The following is a 27,428-nucleotide window of genomic DNA, read 5'->3' on the forward strand; positions in this document are numbered from 1 at the left end:
TAAAAAATCTCCATTGAAAGCTGACAAAACTGCTTGAAAAAAAAAAAAAAAAAACTAAGTAGAGACTATCCAAACTGGAAGACAGGTTTGCAATGTGTGATCATGAAAAGAAAAATTCTTAAAAGCAACAAGGAAACAGGCAATAACAATACAAAGACTAGAAGATGACAAAAGGATCTATAATTTAGGAATAAATAATGTAAGTGAAGAATCAGGGGTATGAACAAAGGAACTACAAAGGCTACTCATAGAAATAATTAAAGAAAACTTCCCAAGCATAGGAAAAGGAACTGATATTCAGATGTATGAGGCATACAGAAATCCAGCCACCTACAACCAAAACAGAGCCACACCCAGGCATATAATAATCAAGATCCCAGAAATTCAGTATAAGGACAGAATATTAAAAGCCATCAAAGAAACAGATCACCTATAAAGGAAAACCCATCAAAATCACAGCAAACTTCTCAACATAGACCATCAAATCAAGAAGAGCTTGGAGCAAAGTATTCCAAGCCCTGAAAGAAAATAACCTCCAGCCCAGACTGATGTACCCTGTAAAACTGTCTCTAGAAATTAATGGAGAAACAAGATGTTTCCAAGACAAAAAGGAACTGGGGGATTTCGCAACCACCAATCCAACTCTACAGAGAATACTGAAGGATATTTTAGAGAGAGAGAAAAGTACCAGGATTCCAGCAACAGTGGCAGAGAGGCCTCAGTGAATGGAGCAGAAAGTGGGATGAAGAAGAAAAGCAAGCAACTAATGGCAGAAAAAGCACAACAGACATGAGGCAGAGAAGGTAGGCTATAATCTATAATACAGATAGCGTTGATACACTAAAAAAAGAGAAACACGGACAGAGTAGAACAGGAGGTAGGGTCCACTAAGATGCTCTTTATAGGAAATATAATTAACCTGAAAAAGGGTTTATGGACCAAAAATCAAAAAGGAGAAAACAATGCTTTATGTGACAGAGAACCAGAGAGTAATAGGGGCAACTCACCAGTATTTGTTTATAGGTTGGAAAGACAGGCTTTAATAGATAAAGTAACACAGCTAGAGATCAAGTCTAGAGGGAGAAAGTTCAGAACCACTTAAGTAAGCAGCAGGTTGCCCTCCCAATCTAAAAACTGACGATGTTGGTGAGACCCAAAAATGCACAGTGCACTCTGAAGGAGTGAAAGGGTAGGAACAGTCTTAAAAAGAGATGGCAGAGGATATTGTTAATAGTGTATCAGGATTTAAAACCCAGACTACTTGCACTGCTCTGCTTAGATAGATTTTATTCTGTCCCAGTTTTCCTTCTTGCACTAGATCTAAGGGTGCAGACAGCTAACCCACAAATAACAGGATACAGTACAGTAATCATCTTTAATTTCCTATTAACTTAATTTGGAGCCCTGGGTAATTTATACTGTTTTATCATAATTGATCTTAGTTAAATATTGTTTGCTTGATTGCTGCTTGGTATTGACAGGTTTTATTCAAAATTGTTATGATTGATAGTATCAAGTCTGAGAGTATAGGCAACTGCACTAAAGATGACAAGATTCATTATGATACCCAGTCTAGTTTGATTATTACTTATTTTTGAAGTGTTCCAGTATCTACAAAGTTTTGTTTTTATTAATAATGTTACATACTGTTATATTCAATTATACTATGTCTGATGATATAGACAACTCTATTGAAGATAACAAGAGACAACACAGTAACCATGATAGAACTCCTTGTACAGTGGTTTTATATCTTTAGTGTTTCATGTGTTTATAGAAATATGTTTTGTTTTGTCTTGCTTTGTTTTGTTTTCCTTGCAATATAGGAAGGACAGAAAAACATGTTAAGACTCATGCATTCGTAGAAACGATAAACAGTTTACAAGAACTGATCTTATGACACATGATGAAATGAACAGATACTCAAGAAAAAAGAGACACTACAATACACAGTGCTGATCCCATAGTGTCATGATGTGAAATCCAGAAATGCTTTGTTCAGAATGATTTTTGCCTGCTATGGCTTATTTAGTCTCAACATAAATGAAAATATGGATAACTGCATGTATGTTTAAGTGTATAGATTAATAACCATATTACTAAGTTTTTGTTGGATAGTTGAACAGAACCACTTAAAGTCTCGCTGTTTGAATCCCCACTTTGTATGTTTCACTTTTGTATCTTGAACAACTATTTGTAAGAAGACAATATGTAATCATCAACTAGTGATTTATTATTTTTTCTTTGAAATTATGTATTATTTTTACCCATTTTGTTTTGTTTTGTCTTTCTTTAAATAAAGTTTTTAAAGAAAGAATTCTTGCCAGATATTTAAAGATAGTAATAGAGATTATGTAATCAAAAAGCACAGGCTTTTGGAAGAATCAAAATGAGATGATGTACATTGATATCTCTAGAAAACGTTAAGGTACAACTGAAGCATCTTATGCAGAAAGTACCTTGTGCTTTTCCTAGCATGTCTGGAAGACTATGTGATCTAGTATGCCAACTGCATTGGATTAAGAAATGCCCAGTAGATTAGTATAGCATAACATTGGTTGTGTCTGAGTTGGTCATGAAGGCATGACCATGGGTATTACACGTGGCTCTCACCAGTTTTCTCTGAAATAATTACCTTGCTCTGCTTCACATCTAGCTGCCATAAATGAAAGAATTTTATTCCTCTTTTTTCCATCACACTTTTGCCTCATAGCCTGCCAACTACATATTGTTGAAACTGTGAACTAAATTAAAGCTTTACTCTTTCATGTAAGTGATCTATATTGTGTCCACCTATAGAAAATCTGACTAATGCTGAAAATTGGTACCAGAAAAATGGTGGTGTTTCTGAGAGTCTACCTACCATGTAGTTTAGAAATGACTTTTGGGAAGAAATTGGAAAGTTTTGTAAAAGTGAGCTAAAGAAGTATACAATGCTGTAATCCAAGCTTGAGTGAAGGTCTTCTGATAGAATCTCAGAAGGCTAAGATGCTGATAGTGCCATACCATAAAGACAAGGCTCAGGATATTTTGATTGGAAACAAGGACAGTTGGCAATTGGACTACAGCACTTGTGTCCTATGTTCTGGTAGAAAATTTTTGTACATTTTTCACATGTCCTGAGACTGTAGGAGCTAATATGTCCGGCAGAAGAACTTTCTGCACAGCCCAAAAATTAGCCTGTGGAGTAAGTAGCACCGGATATTTTTAGCTAGATTTACAGTGAGAATGACAGCAACATAAAAACCATTAAAATTTTAAAATTTTGCACAGAAAGGACAATGTGGAAATTTGGAGCCAAATGAGGTACAGCTTTTAGGGATATAAGTACCATTAAAAGTAACTAGGCACTTTGTAAAAGGAGAAGAAGAAAAAGGCTTAAGTATATCTCAGACATGGGCAAGTTCTCACTCATAGCAGCTCAAGGTCACAAAAGTGTCAACATTTAATTTGAGAAGAAAATTCTATCTTGGGACAAGCCACCTCAGGAATTGGTTCCCTTTGATTTATTTCACCAGGCTGAGCCATCCAGTCACTCAGTGATCACTGCGTGGTCCAAATGGTACTGGCTCTCTTCTGCTGGCAGCAGACTGTATCAGGATACACATGATGCTGTTTTCACCTGCTGCAGAAACAAGAGTTCTAGCATCAGGGGTGCTTCTATCTAGGTTTTAAAGGCAGACAAAATAAGGAAATAAATGAAGGAACAGGAATGAAATAACACACACATACCTACACACACACACACACACACACACACACAAATAGCAAAAACAAAATAAGAATAATCAACGAAAACTGTCAGATCTGTAAAAATATTGATAAATTATATTGACAGAAACAAAAGGATAAAAATAATAAATTGATTACAATCGAATGTTAAAAATCGGAATAGTTGTGTAATATGTAGAACATTAAAGAATATTAATAAATGGAAAGATTTATCATGTGTGTTAAGATCTGTCTTTGTTAAGGTAGGAATGCGTGCTAACTTTTCTACATTCTTAATGCAGTATGAGTCAGGATCCAAGCTACATTTTTTTCTTCTTTTGTAGAAATTTGCGATATGATTTTAAAATGTATATTGTAATGAAGAATATAAGACCTAAAAAACCCCAAAATATTCTTAAAATCACAGAAATTTGAAATTTTCATGCTTCTCAACTTCAACATTTACTCCAAATTTACACTGATAAGCATTGGGCAATTCTCACAAAAGAATAGTTAGTGGAAGCAAATCAAAAGTCCAGAAATAGAATTTTATATTTTCCAGAAGTATCCAAAGAATAATCTTTTCAAAACTTGTTGCCAGGAAGCTTGATGTTGTACACACACTTGTGATCCTGACATTCCAGTGGCGAAGGTAATAGTACTATGATGAGTTTGATGCCAGTGGAGATACATAGCTGATTCAAGCCTATCCTAGGCTACTTAGAATGACCCTATTTTTAAAGATACATATATACATAAATGTTGCTTGAACAGCTCAAAATCCGTATGCAAATTATTGACAATATAGATAATATAATCTCATATCATATAAATAACTCAAAATGAAACATAGATTTAGGGTTTTTTAATGTGGTGGTGGTGTTTTGGTTTTATGCTTGGTTTGGTTTTTTATTCAGTAAAACAATTCATTATGTCCAATGTAAAAGATTAAAATTTATAGAGACCTGGAATCATTTGATAGCAGAATGTAAAATACCGTAACTGTGTTAAATTTTCACTAATGGCATTTAATGAGTAGCACCATAAATTGCACAATGTGTAGCTTTACTCTAGTGGATATGTATTTTTAACAAACATACTTAAATTGTAACATTTTTTGTCCAATATTATTTTGTTTATCTTGCTGAACACCAGAAGATTCTTACCAAACTATAGATAGTTAAAAGTTAAATAGGCTGATACCCAGGTACTCTCCAGAGGATAAGGACCATTGCCTTCACTCCATTACCCTGGACCATAATATTCTTCTCTCTTCAAGTGCCTAGATAATTGTAAAGATCATTGATTTATTAGATTGTAGTTGGTTTCTGTGTTACTTGTGCTAATTCATCATTGTTTAATTAAGCAATTATACAGTTTTTAAACACTTATTTTATGGCAGAGAAATTCTCAAGCAATATAAAATATATTTAAGCTACTGAGGCCTTGAAACTTCAAAGTAAGCCTTTTTTGAGATCTAAAATCTTTCACATTCTTTCAGAATTTCTATATACAATATTCTCCTATCCAGCTCCAGGTTCTGGCGACTGCTTAGCTAAGTTTAGCTTTACTCCTTTACTGCTAGTTTTATCCCTTTGTTGCTTCACCTTTTAATCCTATTAAAGCTTGTAAGAATGTCATACTCATCATGCAATATTGAGTAGAGATTATCACAAAAAAGAAAACAATTACATTAAAGTACCTTTCTTCTGTTGCATATTTTGTTACATGTTTAAAATGAAATTTTAACATTTTTTTCAATTTTATTGGCATTTTTGGAGTGCATGATGACATCACATCTCAGATCTTATATCATTCCTTTCCCCTCCCTCCTCCTCTCCTTTCTTCTCTTGATCTCCATTCCATTTGTAAAAAATCCTTTGCTCTTATTCCCATTACCTGGCTTTTATTATGGTCTTCATTAATTTTTTTGGTGTTCTTATATAAGAGAAACCAAGAAACAGTGAAGCTTATGCGTCTGATTTATTTCACTTAAAATCATATTTTGAAAAAGGAACTCTGAATTCAATCTACTTAAGTTAAATAGAGTATCTGTCACTTACTAGTTCTATGACCTTGGGTAGGTTATTTTTACTGCATGAACAACTATCTGGGGAATGCAATTCAGAGAGAGAAATAAAGAGGCAAAGAAATAAGTTATGATGTTATGGCAGGCATCCAAGACAATAAGATGAGTACCTTAATAAATGCAATGCTTTACTAAGCACATACTAATGGCCATATTTTCTGCTAGGTGCCATTGACATGCAATTAGGTAAGTCATGGTCCTTGCATGCATGTAATTCAGAGTTCATAGTGGAAGAAAGACTTTTGAAAAAACATTGCCCATAAACTGAATTACTAATTGTCATAATATGGGTGCAAGTAAAGTCCCAGAGAGCACAAATTGATTCCATTATCCCATGTGTGCTGACCAACACAGTCAAGTGGTGATAATATTTTCCATTATATAGACAATTAACTTCTATTATGCATCTTAAAATTGTATTATCTTTGTTAGATACTCCTCACTGATGGCTTAAATTAAGCTAAAGGAAAGAAGTAGGCTGATTTTGCCCTTTACCTTTTACTTTTTAAGACTATAATAGTGTTAGGTTATTTTTCACTTTTTAAAATTTACATGAATTATCTTTTTTGGCATTTGTCACAATTATACATTAAATTTTGCTAGAGTGAATTTATGCAATTATGATAAGCTTTAGAATGGGTGAAAATTGTATGTTGTTTTCCTTTTTGCTATCAAATTACTTACTTTCCTGTGATAAAATATTATATATGTTCTTCTTTATTGATCATTTTCAGTACAAACTATAATAATGTGTTCTTTGATGTTAAAATTATTTTGATTCTTAAATTATATTTCAAAAAATATTCATACTAATTTAAGGCTGCTGAAAAGTTCTGAGACAATTTAGATTATATTCTAAAATGTTCTGGTATAAATTGAAAGTTAATCAGAATTTAACCTCAAACAAAAATTAAACTGAATTTCTTTTCTCACTCATACTATGGTGTAAAAACTTAGTTTTGTGGAAATGAAGGCCTCTTCAAATGTAAAATGGAGCCATAATCCTAACTTGATAAAAATAATAAATTGTGTTAGTTAAAATATCTTACAGTAGTTTTTGTTTCACTAAGTGATCAACAGCTGTTCATTAGAATTATGAGTGTTCTTATATGTGACATATGGTTATTTTCCTTATTTTTCAGTTCATTTTATTATCAAAATAATTCCATTTGAACTGTGGCTACCACTACTATGGTCAACTTTATATGGCTCCATACTATAAAACTTCAATTTTTAAGATATATATTTTAACACAACACATGGTGTTTGTAAATTACCATACAAAATATATGATGTACACATTTTTTCTGATGTAAAATACATAGGACTTCCAGATGGCTAAGATGAATCTCAACTGAAAATTTTTTTTAGAAAGAACAAAGAAGTATCTAATATATTGACTTTTTGACATTAAACAATTTAATGGGGAAAACATGCAAAAAATGGGGATAAGTTGTTGCTACAGTTAAGTTTATGCGCCAGTTTGATTAGCACAGTAGAGTGTCATCATTAGATCACAAGCTTTACTGAGCATTCAGCTTTCAGAAATCATGTCATGGTACCCAACCTCTATAACCATATGAGTCAAATTCTATAATAAGCATTATTATCTCCTCTCCTCCTCCTCCTCCTCTTCCTCTTCTCTTTCCCTTCTCTCTCCATCTCCAACTTTCCCTTTCCTTCTCCTTTTTCTTCCTCTCCCTCCTCATTCTGTCTCTCCCTTCCTCCTTTCTCTCTCAATCTCTTCCATAATAATGCCGCCTTTGATCTTGAAAGAGTTTCCAGATGAATAGAATCTAAAATTGTTTAAGATGATTGTTCCAAATTGATTTTGATATTTCTAGAATTGAGTCTCTGATACAATTCAATTTAAAGAGTGATTCTTTCCATTAATAAATAAAGCTGTTATAGTCCTTATTGAGATTATTAATAAAAATAGGTGCTTTGCAAGACTATGTATGGAGCATTCAGGAGAATAACAGGGAAAAGGAATTACCAACAGATAAAGAATATAGAAAAGAGAAGAGCTTATTTTCATCTAGAAAACAATGTCATGATGGACAGGAAGATGATTTGAAGAGTGGAGTCACAGAGTCAAGGTAAGAAATTGAGATATTTATTAGGGCTTAAATATATGGAAAAAGAAGACTGTCAACAGATATGCTTTTCTGAAGAGTGTCTTTTTCTCATATCATCCAGCACCTGGCAGATCTCTTGGGAGTACTTGCATTGACTTTAAATTATGTATGTAACAGTTCTATTTTCTTCTAGCCCATAGAAAATCTTTGGTTTTAGACATGATAAGAGACCTATACATACCTTTTACAGAAGATGAGTTTAGATTCTGTAAGCAATGAAAAACTCACAAAAGGTTTGCTGATGTTTTAAAAGATGTCCTACCCAAGGCCAAATGTCTTTAATTGAAGTTCCTTTCTTAAGATATTTAACTGGATTTAGGCTGGTAAGAATTTTAAGCCTGTTTGTTGTCAGTGGGTCTTGGAAATGTGTAAAATGTCTTTTTACAACTATTTGAAGAAGCACAGATTTTTAAATATGATACTTTCAACATTTTGGTAACTAATGAGTGTAATGACATTAGTTGGGCTTTCTAGATGCACTGGACAAAGTGGAGAAAGAAAGTTTAGAAAACATAATTGTATGAAATGATAGACTTGTTAAATGTCTTAATTTAATCACTCTACAATAAATACATGTTAAAACAGCACACTATACTCTGGAGGTATATACAATTATTATTTCCCAGTTAAAAGTAAAATTTAAAGAAACAGAGAAGCTCAAGCCTTCAATTCCCAGTTCAAATCTCTATAAATTACCTGTAGGCTTTTATGTGGAAAGAGACACTTATCTCTTACAGCTGTAGGGCTGGTATTGTTAAAATTCATGTGCAGCACCTCATCTCCAAACTGACAAAACTACAGTGAGAGTTTAATTCCCATCCTTAGAGTATACACTATTAATATGGAGTACTCTCCTAGAAAAAAGCTGGATCCTACAGAGGTGAGAGTTACTGAAAAGCATTAATAAATTTTGAAATATTGAACTCTACAATTCTAATGTCTCCTTTAGCAATGGAAGACGTCTCCCCTCCTGCTGTGGAAACACGTTTATCACCGCAGTGGCATGGGTAGCCTCACCTGAAAAGGATACTAACGTCTACAGCCACAACACTAACGTCTACAGCCACAACAGAATCAGCACTTTTAGCTGCATCTGAGTGTGTTAACTCTGTCTTGCCTGTCAAACTACAAGAACCTTTTAGGGAGCAGTTTCCTCCCTCAGTAGTTTCCATTTTCCCTTAGGGAACCCACAAGTACTATCTATGTACTCACATGATACTTTATTCTCCATGATGGTATAAAGTCTCACTAGTGACATAATTCACTCTCCTTCCCATGTGTCTCACCGAATCAAAGCAGTTCGATGGTATAGTGGAATGGCCTTTTGAAGATTCTGATACAGTAAAACTATATGTCACTACAGGCTTATATACTGTGTCAATATCCAATATATTATGATTGTCTTTTGATACCAAGGACTGAAAAAGTCCATGAATCATGGTATGAAGATTATGGTAACATACAATAAAATATCATTTTATCTTTTTTCACTTAAGAGGAAACCCAATTTACTTGTTAAATAACAAATTATCTCTTCTGTAAGTGAATCTTGTATAATGAGTTTCAATCTGTGAAGATGCTGTTTTAATTTATATTTTACTATATTACCCATGTTAATGAAAGTGAATATCCATGTTTTCTCTACCTGTCAAGTTAATTTTGAGAGTCAAAAATCTTAATTTTATTGCAACCTGTGACTCTTTGGGTCACATTATTTATACCTATACATAATAATTTTAGGAAATGAAAAGTCTTGCTATGGAGAATTTAGATTCTGAAACTGTTCTAATGCTGAAACTCTAAAGCACAGCTATCTTTTTCCTCTATGCCTGCTGATTTCCTGAAACAAGTTTAAATTTGGCAAAGTATGTCAGTTAACTCTAATTTGAATACCCAATATCAACTAAATTCATAGATATGTAGTCAATTACTTTAGCAAATGTTAAATTTAGAACATTTAATCTCAGTGCCCTTTTAATTTTTTTGTCATAAGTTCTCTTAATCATTATTTGAATTTGTAGAGAAATCTTTATCTTTACTAAGATTTTGTTTTCTTATCTTGTGTCTGGGTCACTGTCTCATGCAGTCACTTGGAACACAACACTCAAGACATACAGCTTAACGGAGGAGAGGTTTACCTGGGCTCACAGTGGCAGGACATCAGTCAGATGGCCTTTAGTGCAGTGGAATGGTTCATAGTCCACAGACTCAGACAGCTAAGCAGCCTGGTGGGAGGGATGCTGCTCACATGATGGCGATTAGGAAGCACATGATGGCAACAAGGAAAGACTAGTGAGCAAGGTTTACTTTTCCAGGTCACCCCCCTCTACCATGTGCTCTTCTAGCCAGCCCCACAGCCCACAAGCAAGTCAGTTATGAATGGGTAAGTGGTTAATCCACTGAACATTGTGCCAATCTCCTTTCAGAAACATGAGGTTTTAGGGGGACATTTTAGATCTAAAGCATAGGAAATGACCTAAATGATATTGCTTGTTTATTTCATTTTGGTCATTTCTGTAAATATTTGAGAATTTTCTCTACCATATTCATAGGTATAAGTTTCTTTCAGATGCATTCATACTGTAGTCTATAAGAATTGGACACACCTATTATAATAATAAATAATTAAAAGGCTTTAACAGATAATTTTATTACATATACATTAATAGAATTACATATATGAAATAAGTATGTATACATACATGTATTTTTATACATGCATGTGTGTTGCCTATTTTATATACAGCCCCAGACATTTCCTCTTCATTCAAGGCAGCAGATAGGATGTAGATTAGAGTGTTTCAATCAGTATCAATAGAGCTAAGACTTTCTTTTTTAGTTAATGGTCACTCTGCAGGCTTTAGTGCCCCAGATATAACTTAGGTTTGAATTAAAATTTTCATGATGCATTGGATGCGTTGGGAATTTTTCTTATAACTCTGAGGATCGGGATCTGTTTTGTGATAGAGATACAGATATCAATAATACCAAAGTCAGTTTGTGGGCTCTTTCTGAGCTATCTTCTATCAGAAGTATAAGAGAAGCAATATGGTAATTACTCTTATTCCACACAACACACCCAATGGGACTTAGTATTATACAGAATATTGGGCTTTCACCTTAGCTTTCCACATATTACCTCTTAATACATAGTTGAAACATGGATTCTATGGATGTACCTTTTCCTCTTAATCTAATATATGTATAGAATTTGCTTCAATTAGACAAAGTTCAATCTGACACATATTAGTATGCAGATACCAAGATCTACTATTAAAAGGACTCTATATCTATATTTTTGCCACTGGACATCAGTTATTTAAACTTATGATTAAATTAAATATACATCAGTGGCACAGTAGTATCCAGAAAATGCACCAGAAAGCAGCAAGAGGAAAATTTCTAGCAAGTGACAGCAGCTCAAAGGTCTCATTTGCCTGCAGACAGCCTCATGGCTCAAAGAGAATGCTGGACAGCAGGAAACATGGTAAATGAGTGGAAAATGCAAAGGAATAATGAACAGCAGAGGTAAACATCACCCAGCTACGTGATGCAAAGTGCCGATAGTCCTAGTCACACTACGGAGACGAGTTGGACACTGCACTAAAATGTATATCCAAAACTGAGATGGAGATCAGTAGATCTGCTAGTATGAAACAACACTCATGAGGTTTCCTGGGTACAACAAAGCAAGCACTCAAGAAATTCTGAAAATAAAAATAAGACACTTGTTTTTTCTTGTAGGTGGAGAGCATTAGCCAAGGTCAGAGTTCCCCAAGCGTGTCCACGCTCTGCCTTATATGGGTTGAACTGCACTTTTGTTGCAAATTAAGAAACTCTTTTGAAATTTCTTGTTATCTTTTTCATAAGTGGGTTCACTAAAAGCTGTAAGAATCAAATATTAAAATTTGAATCAAAGCTTTAATTCTATTAGCAGAATATTTTCAAAATGTTAAGTGAAGCAAAGAACAAAATTCTAACAATTTAGTATGATGGTATCAATTGGCTTTATTTTTTAATTTTAGTATCAGGCAATATTTCAATGCAAATTGTGCAATAAACTTTTCCAATGAGCTTAGCAGAAGACATTGTCATTATAAACAGAGAAAAGCTAACCACAGCAAAAGCAAGTACTAAAGATTAGAGAGGTCATTTCTATGTCACTTTTGCAGTAAGGTGAGAAAAGGCCTCAGAACATTAGAAAAACAGACCAGGTTGGAAAAATAACCAGGTGTTTATCATTAGGTTATTTCAGTTTACTTTTTGGTGCAAATACTGAATGAGAGGAAACTGCATTGTTATACCAACAGATACAGGTCTGCTTGGGAAATTTAACTTTGATTTTTCTAATTGTGATTTCTGAGAAGTTTAGATAAACAGTTTAGTCTCAGATTTTTGATGTGGAAATTTATCAAGAGCAACTCTGTTTTGATATTTTCCCTAGTCTATTGATTATGAATACAGGAAATTAGTTCAAACAATAGCTTCTTATAATTTGTGTACATCTTATTTTGATCCCTGGGATAACCTAGCTCCACAAGCATTACCCCCAAAGAAGGAAGGAGAAAACTGTATGTTAACACGTTTATAGCTAAGTCTTACTAAAACAAAATCCTTGAAACCAAGGGATCTCAGAAATAAAAGGGTTTATTTTTAGATGTTAATCAGAAAAACTAGTTCTGACACAACGTGCTACAGATAAGTGCAATGAAGCTGGATAGCACTTGGGAAAAGTACCTGCAAGATTTAAATTAGTATTTAATAGTATTTTATAGTAAAAGATTGGGCAGAGAAGCATAAATTGTTTACATTGCACCTGCACTGTTGTAGGTGAGCAACAGATAGTAAAAATTGGGTAGGATTTGAAGGTAAAAGAGTAGACAGGGAGAGGCACTTGTTGCCTCCTGGATGGTTGGGATTGTAAGTAGGAGGTGGTGGTAGCCAGTGCTTGTGAACGATTTGATTTACGGTGTTGGCATTCAGGAATGCAAAGCAAACTTTTCCTTTTTTAAAATCTCTGATTGGTAGCTGATTAATCTTCCTTAACTTTCTTCCATTTCCTCTTCTGGAATTTGTCATTAAACTTGTTATATCAAGTTTTTCCTCTTATCATTCTTTTATCAACAACTCATTCTTTCCCACCTCATTCTGTAATTTCCCTTGGATATTACTGCCTAAAAATGAATGGCATGCCCATCCTTATAAATAAGGAAATGTAAAAATGCTGTTTTTCAATTTGAGCACGCTAGGATAGGAGCGCAAGGGGAAGATTTGCTTGCAGGGGAAAGAAAAGGGAAAGTGGACAGTAACTGGTCATTAGTTCATAAGCCATGAAACTAACTTTCTTTGCTGTCTTTCTGCAAAATCCTCGCAAAATAATTACCAGTCGTGCAAGACACTGGTTTTTTATACTGTCTCACACATCCTTGTTGTGGAAAGTTGACGTCTATCATATACAAATAACAGGAATTGGTGGTAATTGTTTCTGTGATTGTATTGTATTTTGTTTTATACAAATGGAAACAAGGGTAGGTCATGGATGTACTTATTACAATGGAAACTGAACAAAAACTAATCTTTTGTTTGAATTATATGGACGAATATGCAATTGTTATTGTAATACTGCAAGGCTGTGTATATATCTTGTCTTTTTAAAGGAGAGGAAAAAAAGAATTGACACAAAATAGTACTTATTATTTTTGAGTCTGTATCAAACATAAATTGTCTCTTCTATCTGTTCTACAATGTTAAAGAATTAATTTCTGAAAATTTAAACAATATATTCAAATCCCTTTGCATACATGAATAGAGGAGGTAGAAGCTATATCTTTAAAAAAAGAAACAGAATAAAAACTATTCACATTTGAATATCACAATCATATATCTGGTGTGTTTCCTTTCAAACTTAAGAAACATAATACTCCTAAAAAGGATAAGAGGAAGCAAAATGATTAAACACATGTTCTTTCCTCTGTGTCTCTGTATTGATTAATGCCCTGAGCTCACACAACTATAATGTTGAACTGAAGTCCTCTTTAGACTGTGCTTTGTATGACTCCACTAAGAAAAGTAGAGAATGGCTTCTAAAGTAAGAGTGCATAAAATATCTCATTTGCAGTGAAATATAGAGGATCAAAGAAAAGGACTACTTCTGCTTTGCCAAGTTCATTTTTTCACTCATAATACACTGATAATGTAATGAATCTGCACAAGCCAGAATCATTTGGTTTTGATTTCTATATTATCTTCCATTTTAAAAAAAATCACAATATTCAATTTGCATTTACTTGAAAATCTATTAACTCTCCACACTTTATTTTTCCCATTTTTGTATGTTGAAATCAAGATCTTGCTTTCTTCTTGCAATAATTTGATACTGTTAGACTATACACGTGATTTAAAACTGCTTCAGAAAGTATCCCAAATTTACTATAAGATAAAAACATTTTATAACTCATTTTCTTAGCAAGAAGTACAGAGGTAGTCAAACATATTAAAACAGACATTCTTTACTACTTGGTTTCAAACACTACGCGTCATGGGCTAGTGGATATTAGTACAATTGGTTGAAACTAGTCTTCTGTTCTGACCATAAGAAATAACCTGACTTTTAAAAAATTATTCAGATAATCCATACATGTATGAAAACCTTGCAATAACAGATATATTTGGCCTCCCTTCCCATCACATTCTAAATCAAAAGAAATTTTACCATAAATTTACCTGCCCAAAAGAACTACAATAGTAATACATTATATGTTTATATACATGACATTAACAACTTTCTCAGTTCTCCAGGCTACACCTTCCAAGGTGTCAATATCAGTAAGATACTAGAATAGGTATTTCTAATGGCCATCCTGTCAAAGACACATCAACTTGAACAGCAATCCATATATAATTACATCTATACAGCCACGAAATCCAAGTGATGCTACCACAGTTTGATAGAAGAAAGTATAAAGAAGAGACACATTGAAGAGAAAATGGAGAATAGTTTCACACTTCCTGCATCATCTTTCTCCCATGCTTGTGCTATGTATTGAGAGAGAGATTCTCTGGGATGGATGGTTGGGGAAGTGGGGGGAGAAAGTAAAAGAATCATCTGACTTCTCTGCAGACCTAAGAGCAAACTTTCCCCAGGGCACTTAGGTCTCAGGCTGAGTCCTGTAGCCCCAGTTCCAAGTTGGATTTCTGGACTGAATGCCACACTGAGCCTCAGCTTGCCATCAGATCCCTTACTCCTCAATTTCAGCTCACTACCTTGGTCTCAGCTACCAGTCCTATCCCGGTGTGCTGTGACACTGAGTCAACATCATGAACCAAGATTTTGACCCTCCTCTGTGGACTTTTTTTCCAGACCTGATGCTACAGTTCCGGAGAAGTCAGAACCTGGGCACCCAAAAGCTAGCTCTGCCCAACCATTAACTCAGACACAAAAAAAGTTCATCTAAGAACTGCAAAATGAAAGACTTACAGAGATCTCACCAAGTAGACTTTCTAGAAATTCGTACAGTTTGTAATTTGCTGTTCTCCCAGAGTAACTCTCTACATTACACTGTGCAGTCCATCTGGTAAAGTTAACTAAAAAGATTGAAAGTAGCACCCACTTCACATATGCAGACTCTCCATAGCTCATATGGATCACAAGGAAATAGGACGGCATTGGATTGCTGGTGGTGCAACATGAAGCTGCTACCAGCCAGTCATAATGAAACAGAGATACACAGTCATAACAACACCCTCCTCAGCCTTGTCTCCTTTATCTGCAGAAGTCTGTCTTCTGGTTTCCCATCCCCTTTCCTTCATGTGAAGTATTTACTCATTAATCTATATATTTTAAGCTTTTTATATAGGAGAAATCATGTGCTACGTTTAACTATATGAGTTTTGTTAACTTCAATTAACTTGATGTTATCCTGTTCTGCCCATTTTTCTTCTAAAAATGACATAGTTTCATTCTTGTTATGACTGAAAATCATACAAACAGTATTTAACTCAGATATACCACTCTGAACATATTTCTAAAAACATTAGGTACTGCATAATATACTAATAAATGATTACTCATATTTATAATGCTCAATTCAGAATAGCTAAACTGTGGAGAATATTACATATGATAAAAGGTTTAACTCACCAAACTGATATAACAATTATATATATATATATATATATATATATATATATATATATATATGTTGATAAAGGTAGAAAAAATACAGCTACACAATATTCATAGGGAAAGTAAATAATTCAGATTTGGGGGGGGTGTCCTTTAACATACTGTTTCTTTTATTTAAAGAAAAAGAGCAAAACAGAAAAAAGGGTAGAAATAATACAGAATTTCAAAAACTAGCACTAAGAAATTACTAATTGACAAGTTCCATACAGTTATCTTAGAAATGGTTGATCAAGTTACAAAATCAAAGATTAAAAAGTGGACAATGACAGTACAAAATATTTTGTTTGATAAACTAACAAAAACTTAGTCGTATGGTTATTGATTGATATATCATACATATAGAAAACCAGTACAGAAAGAGCAAACTTTAATAGCATTGGAGAAAAAATAAGTCTTTTGAATATACAGAACATTTCATAAAATACTTATACAGAATATTTCCTCCAAAGCCAGCAGACAAAAGTTCTCCAGAGTATATCATGCCTTTTACCAAACACACACACACACACACACACACACACACACACACACACACACACACCAGACACACACACACACTCACCAGACACACACACACACACACACACACACACACACACACGTACATACGTACAAGAAGATAAAAATTATATCAGCTATGTTTTCCCACCACAGTGGCAGAAACTCAAAATTAAAAAAAAAAGAAACTAGAAAATTAAAAACAAAAATTAATACCTTCTGAAACAACAAGTGAATGGAGCAATAAGTAAAAAGATCAGGCTTAAAAAATGAACATGGAGCTTAGGGATAAAATTCAATGGTCAAGAGTTTACTTAATGCCCCTGAGAACTAGGGTTCATTCACAGGACTGCAAAAGTGGAGAGAGATGCAGAGGTAGATGCAGAGAGATAAAGAGATAAGCAAATGACTGATAGATCCATAGATAGAATACCAATGATGAGAATATGATGATGATGATGATGATGATGATGATGATGATGATGATGAAAGACAGATGAATATGTAAAAGCACCACATAAAAATGAATAAGATGTACTGTAAATAAAAGTTTTAAGAAATAATTTTAGAAGGATAAATAATTACATCGGGAAAATATTTCAAAAAACCTCATATCACGTCTCTAAGCACTAGGAAAACAAAACAAGAAAACCAGACCTCAAAATAGTACAGGGAAGCAGTAAAATCAGATGACAAATAAATGAAATACAGATTGGAAACTATACATAAAGTATAAATGATATTAGAAAATGAATTTTGAAAAGATGATTCAATATTAAGCAAGTTAAGAAAACAGAGAAGACAAATAAATTAGTTTCCAATGAAAAATAGAGTATTAGAACTAAAACCTTAAAAGAATAAAAAATCATTAAGAACTAATATAAAAAAATAAATCTCAATAAATTTGAAACTGCGAAGAAACAGATATATTCTTAGTAATACATGATATGCAAAAACCGAAATATGAATCATTTATTAAAATTTTGAATTACAAATAAATAAAAGTGAATCATATCAATTACCAAAAAACATTTCAGCAGTGAAAAATGCCAGGACACAGCAAGTAAAATAGTATATTGCAGCAAACATAAGAAAATTAGTCTACACGTTTTTCAAACTGTACTAAAAATATTTAAGAGGAGGCATGTGCATATTTACAAACATTTCATGTTAAACATTACTGTAATACAAAAGTAGAGAAAAACACTGTAAAGAGAAGAAAGGACACATCTGAAAAAAACACATCTGGGTAAGAACTTCCCCCCAAAAATTCACCAAACAAATTACTAATATCTCAGCACATGTAAATCAAAAAATATGATACACCATGGTAATATAACAATGAAATTCACCCGATTATCTCCATAAACACATTGTAATTAAAAATTTAAAAACATATTTTCATGTTTTAAATTTTCAATCAATAAGGTATAGAAGGAATGTACTTTAACACACTGGCCCATATGCAAAATTTTCTAATCTCACTAAGATTGAGAGATTTTCCTCAAAAAAAAAAAAGGAAAAGGAAAACAAACTTGCCCTTGAAATTTCTCTTCAACATATTCTAGGACTATGAGTCCTGGTCTGAGATTTTGGTCAATAAAAAGAAATAAAATACATGCAAATTGATAAGAAAAAAAATTTATCTTTCTGTAGTTGACATAATTTTACAGGTCAGTAATCCTCAGTACTCCAGGAAATAGTTCAAGTAATGAGTAAATTAAATGAAGTGTCAGGATACAAATCACTGTATAAAATCATTTGTTTCTATATGTTAAAAATAAATTATATAATTAAGAAGATCCAAAAATAATGTATATCTCATGTTAATGGATTAGAAGATTGCATATTTTTACAATGATCATACTATTAAAAATAATGCTTCAGTGTAACCATAATGCTGTCAGATTTCCAAGGATATTTTTAGCAAAAATATATAAGTAAGACTCAGAATTTATATAAAAAGTATGAAGAGCTAAATAATGTTGAGTAATCAGAATAAAAGTGGGTGCAAGATAGGTTTTGATTTTGAAGTATTCTGCATCAATACAATACTCAGATTGTATTGACACACACAAAAAATACATAGACAAATTTAACAGATATATAGACTCATGCACGTAACACTTGATATTACTCAAAGATATCAAGAGTATACAATGGGAAAAGAACCTCTTTTGCCAAAATTATGGTGCAAACGTGGTATCCGTATATGAAGAATGAATTGAAAATTTGTCTCATACTAGCTATAAAAACAAACACAAATTAAACAAAATAAAATTCATCCTTAAATGTAAGCTTTGAAACTGTAATAATATTAAAATAAAACAGGAGGAAAAAAATTGACACTGGCCTGGGCAATATGTTTTCCATATGACCCCAAAAGAACAAGCAGCAAAAGAAGAAATACACAAATATCATTTCATCTAAGCAGAGAATCTCTGAACATCAGACACAACCAAATGCAGAGACAATAAATAGGATAAGAAAACGTATTTCCAACGTATCCATGTGATAGTATAGAGAACATGTAAACACCTAAAACAAATACATGAGAAGAAAACAAGGAACTCAAAAATTGGCAAAAGACTTGAATATGCATTTCTTGAAAGAAGATGAAAAATGGCCAGTGAACATATAAAAAAAATACTCAGTCTCAATAGTCATCGGGGTAATGTAATTTTAGTCACAATAATGTATAAACTCACATCTGTTAGAAAGCCAGTTACTAAAATGATGAAAGATAGGCTGTAAGAATAAGGAGGAAAGAGAGACTTGTACACTTTTGATGGGAATATAAATTATTAAAATTATTATGGAGAATTTTAATAAATCTCCATAATATGCAGAGTTTCTTCAAAAATTAGAAATAGGTCTACTATATGATCCAACAATCATAATTTTTATTATTTTGGGGGTCTTTTTGAGACAGGGTTTGCTCTATGGTTCAAGCTGTTCTTTTTTATTTTTTATTTTTTTTTATTTATTTTTTTTAATTTTTTTGTCTTTTTCCTTTTTATCGGTACCAGGGATTGAACTCACGACTGCCTGCTTTCAAGGCAGGTGCTTATGCCGCTGAGCTAAACCCCCAGCCCCTATTTTATTTTTTTATTTTTTTATTTTTTTTTTAAGGTTTTTTTCTGTATGTCACTTTGTTAAGACCGATTTTTCTACTTCAGTGTGTCTTGATTTCTGATAAGGAAAACTTTGTCTTTAAAAATTGCCATAGCTCTTTCTTTATTTTTATCGGTACCAGGGATCGAACTCACGACTGCCTGCTTGCAAGACAGGCACTTATGCCGCTGAGCTAAATCCCCAGCCCTGGTTCAAGCTGTTCTTGAACTCATTTTGTAGCCCAAGCTGGCCTTATACTCACAGCAATCCTGCCTCAGCTTCCCAGTCCTGGAATTCCCAGCTTGTGCCACCATGCCAGGCTCATGCTTCTGAGTGTATGTCTAACTGAAATGAGATCAGTGTTTGAAGATACATGATTCACTCCATTGTTACATATGATTCAGCCTACCAACAAATGGATAAATAAGAAAATGTTACATATTATACATACATACATACATACATACATACATACATACATACACACAGTGCATTTTTATTTGGTTTTTAAGAATTAAGGAAGTCCTGTCATTTGGAACAGTATACATGAACCTCTGGGATATTAGACTTAGGAGTAAGCACAGAAAGATATATGTTGTGTGCTCTAGCTCTCATGTGGATTCTAAAATATCAAACTCATAACAGGGATAATAAATTGTAAAATATAAAAGAGAGATATTGTTCACAAGGTACAATGTTTTAAATACACAAAATGTTGAAAGAATTGATTCTGGAGTTTTAGTGCACAGCATGTGATTATATTTATCAATACTATATTATATGGTTTAAATTATCAAAATATATTAACTTTCTCTCTAATAAAAAGGTCCAGGAGATACTGGATATTTTAATTGGTTTGAATATTGTATAATACTAATTTTGTGTAGTGCATGCTTTTATCAGCTCATGTTGTTGTGAACCATATATACATACAACTTTGCCAATAATATGGGGATTAAGCCAGGAGAGATATAAATAATTAGAATTGGAATTTAAGCAACAAAGAGGTAATGCCATGTTTATGAGAAGTGTCAAAATCAATAGGCGTTGGAGTGGGTTTTCTCAAGTGTGACAATATAAGGCACATACAAAATTATGCCTGAACATTTAAATGTTCTCCCATAGCTATTTGTCTGGAGCTGCTGCATGCACTCCTACTTATTGGCATTGTACTGGGGTAACTCCTACCCTACTGTTTCAAGGTCAGGTTAATCCACCCCTGCAAACTTTCTACACTGGTGTACAATTCATCAGTTAATGACTTCTCCTCCTGAGTATATTAAAGGACCTGCACCAATGCATGTCATGGTGTTAGATTACTGCAATAAAAGAAATGCTAATTTAATTCACTTTGTAGTATATTGACCCAACCAGAATAAAGGGCATAAGCAAGAAACTGCTAGTTTAAAAAAATAGACTGGAAGATTGCAGGTCAAATAAACTCAGAAACAACATTAATTATATGGCATTATTTTTCTCAGACTATAAAATATCCTGATAATATTGAGAAACATTTTAAATTAGATTACAATTAATCTAGAAAGTGCTACTCCTTGTTAAAAACATTGGCTAGTTCATTTATATATCATATTATTAATTTTTAGACTTTTACTTTCCCTAATTAATTCAGGCACCATTTTTCAGTTTTTTTAACAGAAATTTATCTGTTTGCAAAAGAAAGCCTTCTACAAAATTCTAAATCTATCCTTTTCACTCATTTTATTTTTTTCATTCCTCTTTCTGTAACATCTGTCTAAATTTCACTAGTTTTAAGATCAAGTTAGCTGAGCGGGGAGGAAAAATCAAATAAGAAATAGAAAACTTTTATTTTAAATTTGAGGATTAATAAATTGCCCCTTTTATGAACTCATTAGTTCAAGTCAGAATATAACCTTTGGAATAGTTATTATTATTAGTGGTAGTTGTAATATCACTGGTTATTAATAATAATGATATTACTAAGATATTATTGCTACTAGTATATTATATTATTATTACTACTACCTTTATTATTTAATTAGGTTGATGTTGATAACCCAATGAGTGAATGTACCTTATTTATCAGATCAAAATATTTTCCTGTCAAAAATATGTTAAAGAAGTTTTCTTCAGTCTTAGGCAGAGGTCTCTATTTTATACTACTAATGCAGCTTTCCCAAGATGAAACATAATAATGAGCAAACTAAGAAGAAATCTTCTATCAGGAAACAAGAGAAAGGACAGACCTTAATTTCTCAATGAATCACTCTGTGTTAAACTTCCTAACGTAGTATAACATTTCCCCAAACAAAGTGGCTAAAAACAGAACACATGTGTTAACTGCATAATTCCTCAGTCATCCCTCACAGGTCTCAGTGAGCAAAAATCAAGGTGTTGGCAAGACTATGTTCCTTTCTGAAGGTTCTAGGAAAAATTAATTCTGTATGTTTACAAAGTTCTAGAAGTCACTTGCGTTTTAAGGCTGTAGTCCTCTTCCTCTATCTTCAAAGACAGGAAAGATGAATTCTCACATTAAAATAGCTTTCATTTCTTTAGCCTTCCTTTCCACTTTTAATAATCTTTCTGATTAACTTGTCCCCATCCAAGTAATCTTAGATAATCCCCATTTATTAAAGCTAGCTGGTGACTGTTGATTTTCCTTACCTTGTGAATGGTTGCACAAGCTGGATTCTGCTAGATAAGCTATTGAGCATATTCAAAGTCAGAGGAATATCCGGCAAATTTAATTTAATTTTTTACACACATATATACTAAATATGAGCCAGGCCTGTAATCTCAGTACTTGGGAGGCTGAGGCAAAAGAATTATTGCAAGTTCGAGAGCAGCCTATGCTACAAAGTAAGCTCAAGACCTACCTGAACTGCATAGCAAGACCTCATCTCAAAAAGACAAAACAAACAAAAACAAACAAATATACTAAATTCAGTATACAAGTAGCAGTTTAACCACAGTCAGCTCTGTGATTGTGTATGCAAGATCATTGTGTCTATAGATTATTTGTATACATTATATCAATAACAATGTATACTTTTTAAAATTTTGCAGAATAATTTCAACACTAGGGATGTTATTTAATTATCTAGAGACTCTGTTAATTACATTGCCTATAGAAATTTCAGTTAGCAGATTGGCCTGACTAGTCAGGTTTCATCTATTTTTTCTTCTCATCTTTGTTATAATGAAGCTTGAAATGAGGGTCAGCCCTTACTGTGGGCTGTACAAATGTCAACCCACTCTGGTCAAGATCTCATGTTTCTAAGTCCTTGAAAATAAGCCCTAAATGAAATGCATGGACTGATTTATTGCAACTGGTTATCTGTGTCAGTTCCAATTTCACTATCATTTTAAAAAATGCCTACGTCTGAAATTTGAAAATAAAGCTGGATGGTATTATATGAGTCCCTATGCAGATTATTATATTTGTGATATTGTGATGCCTGCTAATTTGCTTTTGTCGTCCTTGACTGTGTTTGTTGTATTTTGTCTCTTATGGTTCCATACAAATTTTTAGGACATTTTCTTCTAGTTCTCTGTAGAATGTTGTTAGTATTTTGATTAGGATTGCTTTACATCAGTTTTGTGCCTTTTATCTATTTGTCCCTTCTATCTGTCTTGCTTCTGTCCGTACAAGAACAGGGTGTATCTTTTGATTTTCTGGTGTCCTCATCACTCTAGTTTTCATTGTAGAGCTCTTGTACTTCTTTTATTAGGTTGATTACTGAGTACTTAATTTTTCTTGCTCTATTGTGGGTGGTATTGTTTTCTTAATTTTGTTTCTCTGTGAACTTACTTATATTGTTCTTCTCTTCTAGTATTTAAAAACAAATACATTGACTTAAGAATTGTAGATTTATTTCCCATTCGTTGTCTAACCCTGAGTGAACTGCCAAACTTTAGTTTCCTTATATGCAAATAAGTTTAATCATAACAGTATAAATCTCATAAAGTTACTATAAATGTTAAATGAGTAAATAATAGTTACTGCTTAGAACAATGAAAATTACACAGTAAATTGTCTGGATTTTGTAAAATAGTTTCTAAGATGTCGATAATTAAAGAACTGTAACAATACTCAAACTAAATTACTATTCCCATTTCAAGTGACCATTTGAACATGAAAATAGAAATTCTATACTTATAAATTGCTCACAGTTTTATTATATCATATTCTATATTATTCACTTTCAAATGAATAAATATATCTAAATATTCTTACACTGTCTTTTCTCATTTCTTTGCATGTTAATTCCTTCCTATTTCTCTTATGTATTAAAATTCCAAGTACATTGCAGTTCAAGATAAAAATGGTAAGATAACACTCATAAGGGAGGAATAAATACTTCAAAGGTAATGTACTAAGAGAAAGAGAAAGAAGTCTCTAAAAGGTTGCTAATAGTAAAGTTTAAATGGTTGTTCAAATTCCCAGGAAACATTATTTGAAGAAAACTTTTGTAAAAATAATTTGTAAGAATTGTATTATGCTATCTTGAACTATTTTTCTCCCTGGGAACCAAAACTCAAAGGAAAATGCTATACTTTTAGGTGATTTTGCTCACATTCAATGGAAGGAAAATACTTTACTCAGATAAGCTGCACTACTTCTATATTTATGAGTATCTAAGAATAAATTCCAATGGATGTTTTGCCAAAAAAAACAAGGTACACAACATTTTGGTGATGCAAAAAAGTATTCATATTAGTATCTTATATATGGAGAATGGGCTCTTTCGAACAATTGTGTCCCATGCTGTAATTTCTCGTAGTTTAGCTATTTATGTGTTTTCTAATTATTAAATGAAAATTGAAAATGCATTTTTACTTTTTTTTTGCCAGTACAGGGAATTAATTCCAGGGACACACACATCCTAGGTTAGCACTTTTCGAATTGAACTATATACTTGGCCTCATGGTGAACAGTTAACTAAGTTAACTAATCACCTCAACACCTTTTTTTTTTTATTTAAAGAAAGACAAAACAAAACAGAAAACGGGCAGAAATAGCACATATTTTCAAAGAAAAGAAATAGACAGTAATAAATCACTAGCTGATATGTACATATTGTCCCCCTAAAATAGCTGTGAAAGGTACACAAGTGGAACATATAAATGGGAATTCAACCAGGGAGACTGCAAACAGTTCTGTTCAACTATCCAACAAAAACTAAGTATTATGGCTATCAATCCTATACACTTAGACATGTATACATTTATCCATATCTTCATTTATGTTGAGACCTAAAACAACTTATTAGATTAAAATCCTTCTGAAACAAGATTAATAATATTGCTGGATTTCACATCATAACACTCTGGAATCAGCTCTGGGTACTGCAGAGCCACTTTCTTTCCTTCAAAGTTTTTGTTCATTTTATCATGTGTCATCAGATCAGTTCTCATAAACTGTTTATAGGTTTTACGTAAGCATGGGTCTTAACATGTATTTCTATCCTTTCTATATTAGAGGGAGAAACAGAACAAAGAAGAACAGAACTAAACTTTTTCCTATAGACATATAGAACTAAAAAGACATATAAATCTGCCATATAAGGAGTTCTACCCTGATCACTGTGCTGTTTCTTGTTATCATCAACAGAATTGGCTATATCGTGAGATAAAGTATAATTGAGCATATCAGTACATAACAGAATTAACAGAAATACAACTTTGTAGATAGAGTAGAGCTACAAAAACAGGTAGTAATCAAATCAGAAAGGATATAATAGTGAATCATTGTCATTTTCAGTATAGTTGTCTATACTCCTCAACTTGTTACAATCAACCTTACAATTTTCAATAAAATCTGTCAATAATAAGCAGCAATCACACAAGTCAGATTTAACTAAGATCAGTCATGATACACCAGTATAAGTCATACATGGATCCTGATTGAGTTAATAGGGAATTAAAGATGTCCCCTATGATATGGACAGCTGTCTATGCCCCTCAGATCCAGTGCTTGTACACAAACTAGGACAGAACAACTGAGCAGAGTGGTGCTAGTAATAGGGGTTTTAATTCCTAATACACTATTAGCTATATCTTCTGCTGTTTTTTTTTTTTTTCCTTGAGGACTATTCCTCCCCTTTACTCTCCCAGAATGAACTGGGTATTTTTGGGTCTCCCCAACACTCATAGTTTTGTGAGTAGGTAAATACCAACCTGCTATTTACCTAAATGATTCTGAACTTTCTCACTCCTGGGCTGGATTTTTAGTTATATTTCTTCATTTATTAAATCCTGTCTATTTCAACCTATAAATACTATTCTAGTCACCCCTATTACTCTCTGGTTCCCTATCACATCAATTTCCGTTTTGGCATGTTTGATTTTGGTCCATATAACCTTCTTCAAGCTAATTGTATTTCCTATAAAGAGCCTCTCAGTGGACCCTACCTCTTGATCCACTCTGCCTATAATTCTCTTTTTCTCCCTTAAGTTAGTGTATTTGTGCCATCTATAGTAGAAATTGTATCCAACCTTCTCTGCCTCATTTCTGTTGAGCTCTTTTTCTGTCATTAGTTGTCAGTTTGTCTTCTTCATTTCGCTTTCTGTTCCATTCATTGTGGCCTCTCTGCCACTGTTTCTGGAATCTTGGCTCTTTTAGAATGTCCTGCAGTAATCTCTGTAGAGTTGAACTGGTGGTTGCAAATTCCCCTAGTTCCTCTTTATCCTGGAAGCACCTTGTTTTTCCATTAATTTCTAGGGACAGTTGTGCATGATATATCAATCTTGGCTGGAAGTTATTTTCTTTCAAAGCCTGAATTATTTCATGATCAACATTTTTTTTAAAATATCTATCAGAGTTGTAGTTTAGTTAAATGAAATCAGCTCAAGTAACATAGTCCCATAGTCCCAAGTACTACCTTTTATTAAGCCTTTTTTTTTTTTTTTTTTTTTTTTTTTTTAAATCAGTACTAGGGATCAAACTCACAACTGCCTGCTTACAAGGCAGGCGCTTATGCTGCTGAGCTAAATCCCCAGCCCATTTATTAAGCTTTTAAAGGAATTCCTTGTTCTAGAAGACAAGTAAAGTAAGAAAAACAAAATTACAAAGTGGATTTTAAAGAGAAACAAGAAATAGTACTTATCTCATCTGGATACTGAACTACTGGAATTAAAGTTCCACTTCCAGTAGCAGCTATGAAGCCAAGATCACAGGTAAACAGGAATTGTGACACTCCACTAAATTAATAAATATAAAACCATGTGCTTCTGCCTTTATATTTTAATCCTATAGTAGAAACTGAATCATAGCCAACTAGAAGAGCAGGGATAAATTAGAGACAGATAAAATGATAAAGATAGAGGCCAAGGTCTATTGATTTAGATATACCTCTCTAAATAGAACTTTTTATATAAAGAAATAGTCAAAGAAATCAGTTCAAATGCTCTGAAAACTCAAATCGTTGATGTAGTACACAAAAGCTAAATAGTCACAATATGCATGCTGAACTCTTCTAATGGATTAGTAGTGGGGAAGTTGATGCTGATAAAACACAAACACTTGATCATTAATAGAGCTTCCCTCTGCAATACCATTCTTAAAGGATATTAAACCTTGCTGGGACTGATTGTTATGGAGAACAGCACCCAATTTAAATTTCTCTCAATTATTTTAGGCATATGGCTATTAATCAACATGCAATAACCTTAATCCTCACAAGTCATATTTTCTGGGTGTTACTATTTTTCC

The sequence above is a fragment of the Cavia porcellus genome, unplaced genomic scaffold, assembly GCF_034190915.1.
Source record: "Cavia porcellus strain 051 isolate PalLab524CR breed Dunkin Hartley unplaced genomic scaffold, mCavPor4.1 scaffold_30, whole genome shotgun sequence".
Classification (NCBI taxonomy): Eukaryota; Metazoa; Chordata; class Mammalia; order Rodentia; family Caviidae; genus Cavia; species Cavia porcellus.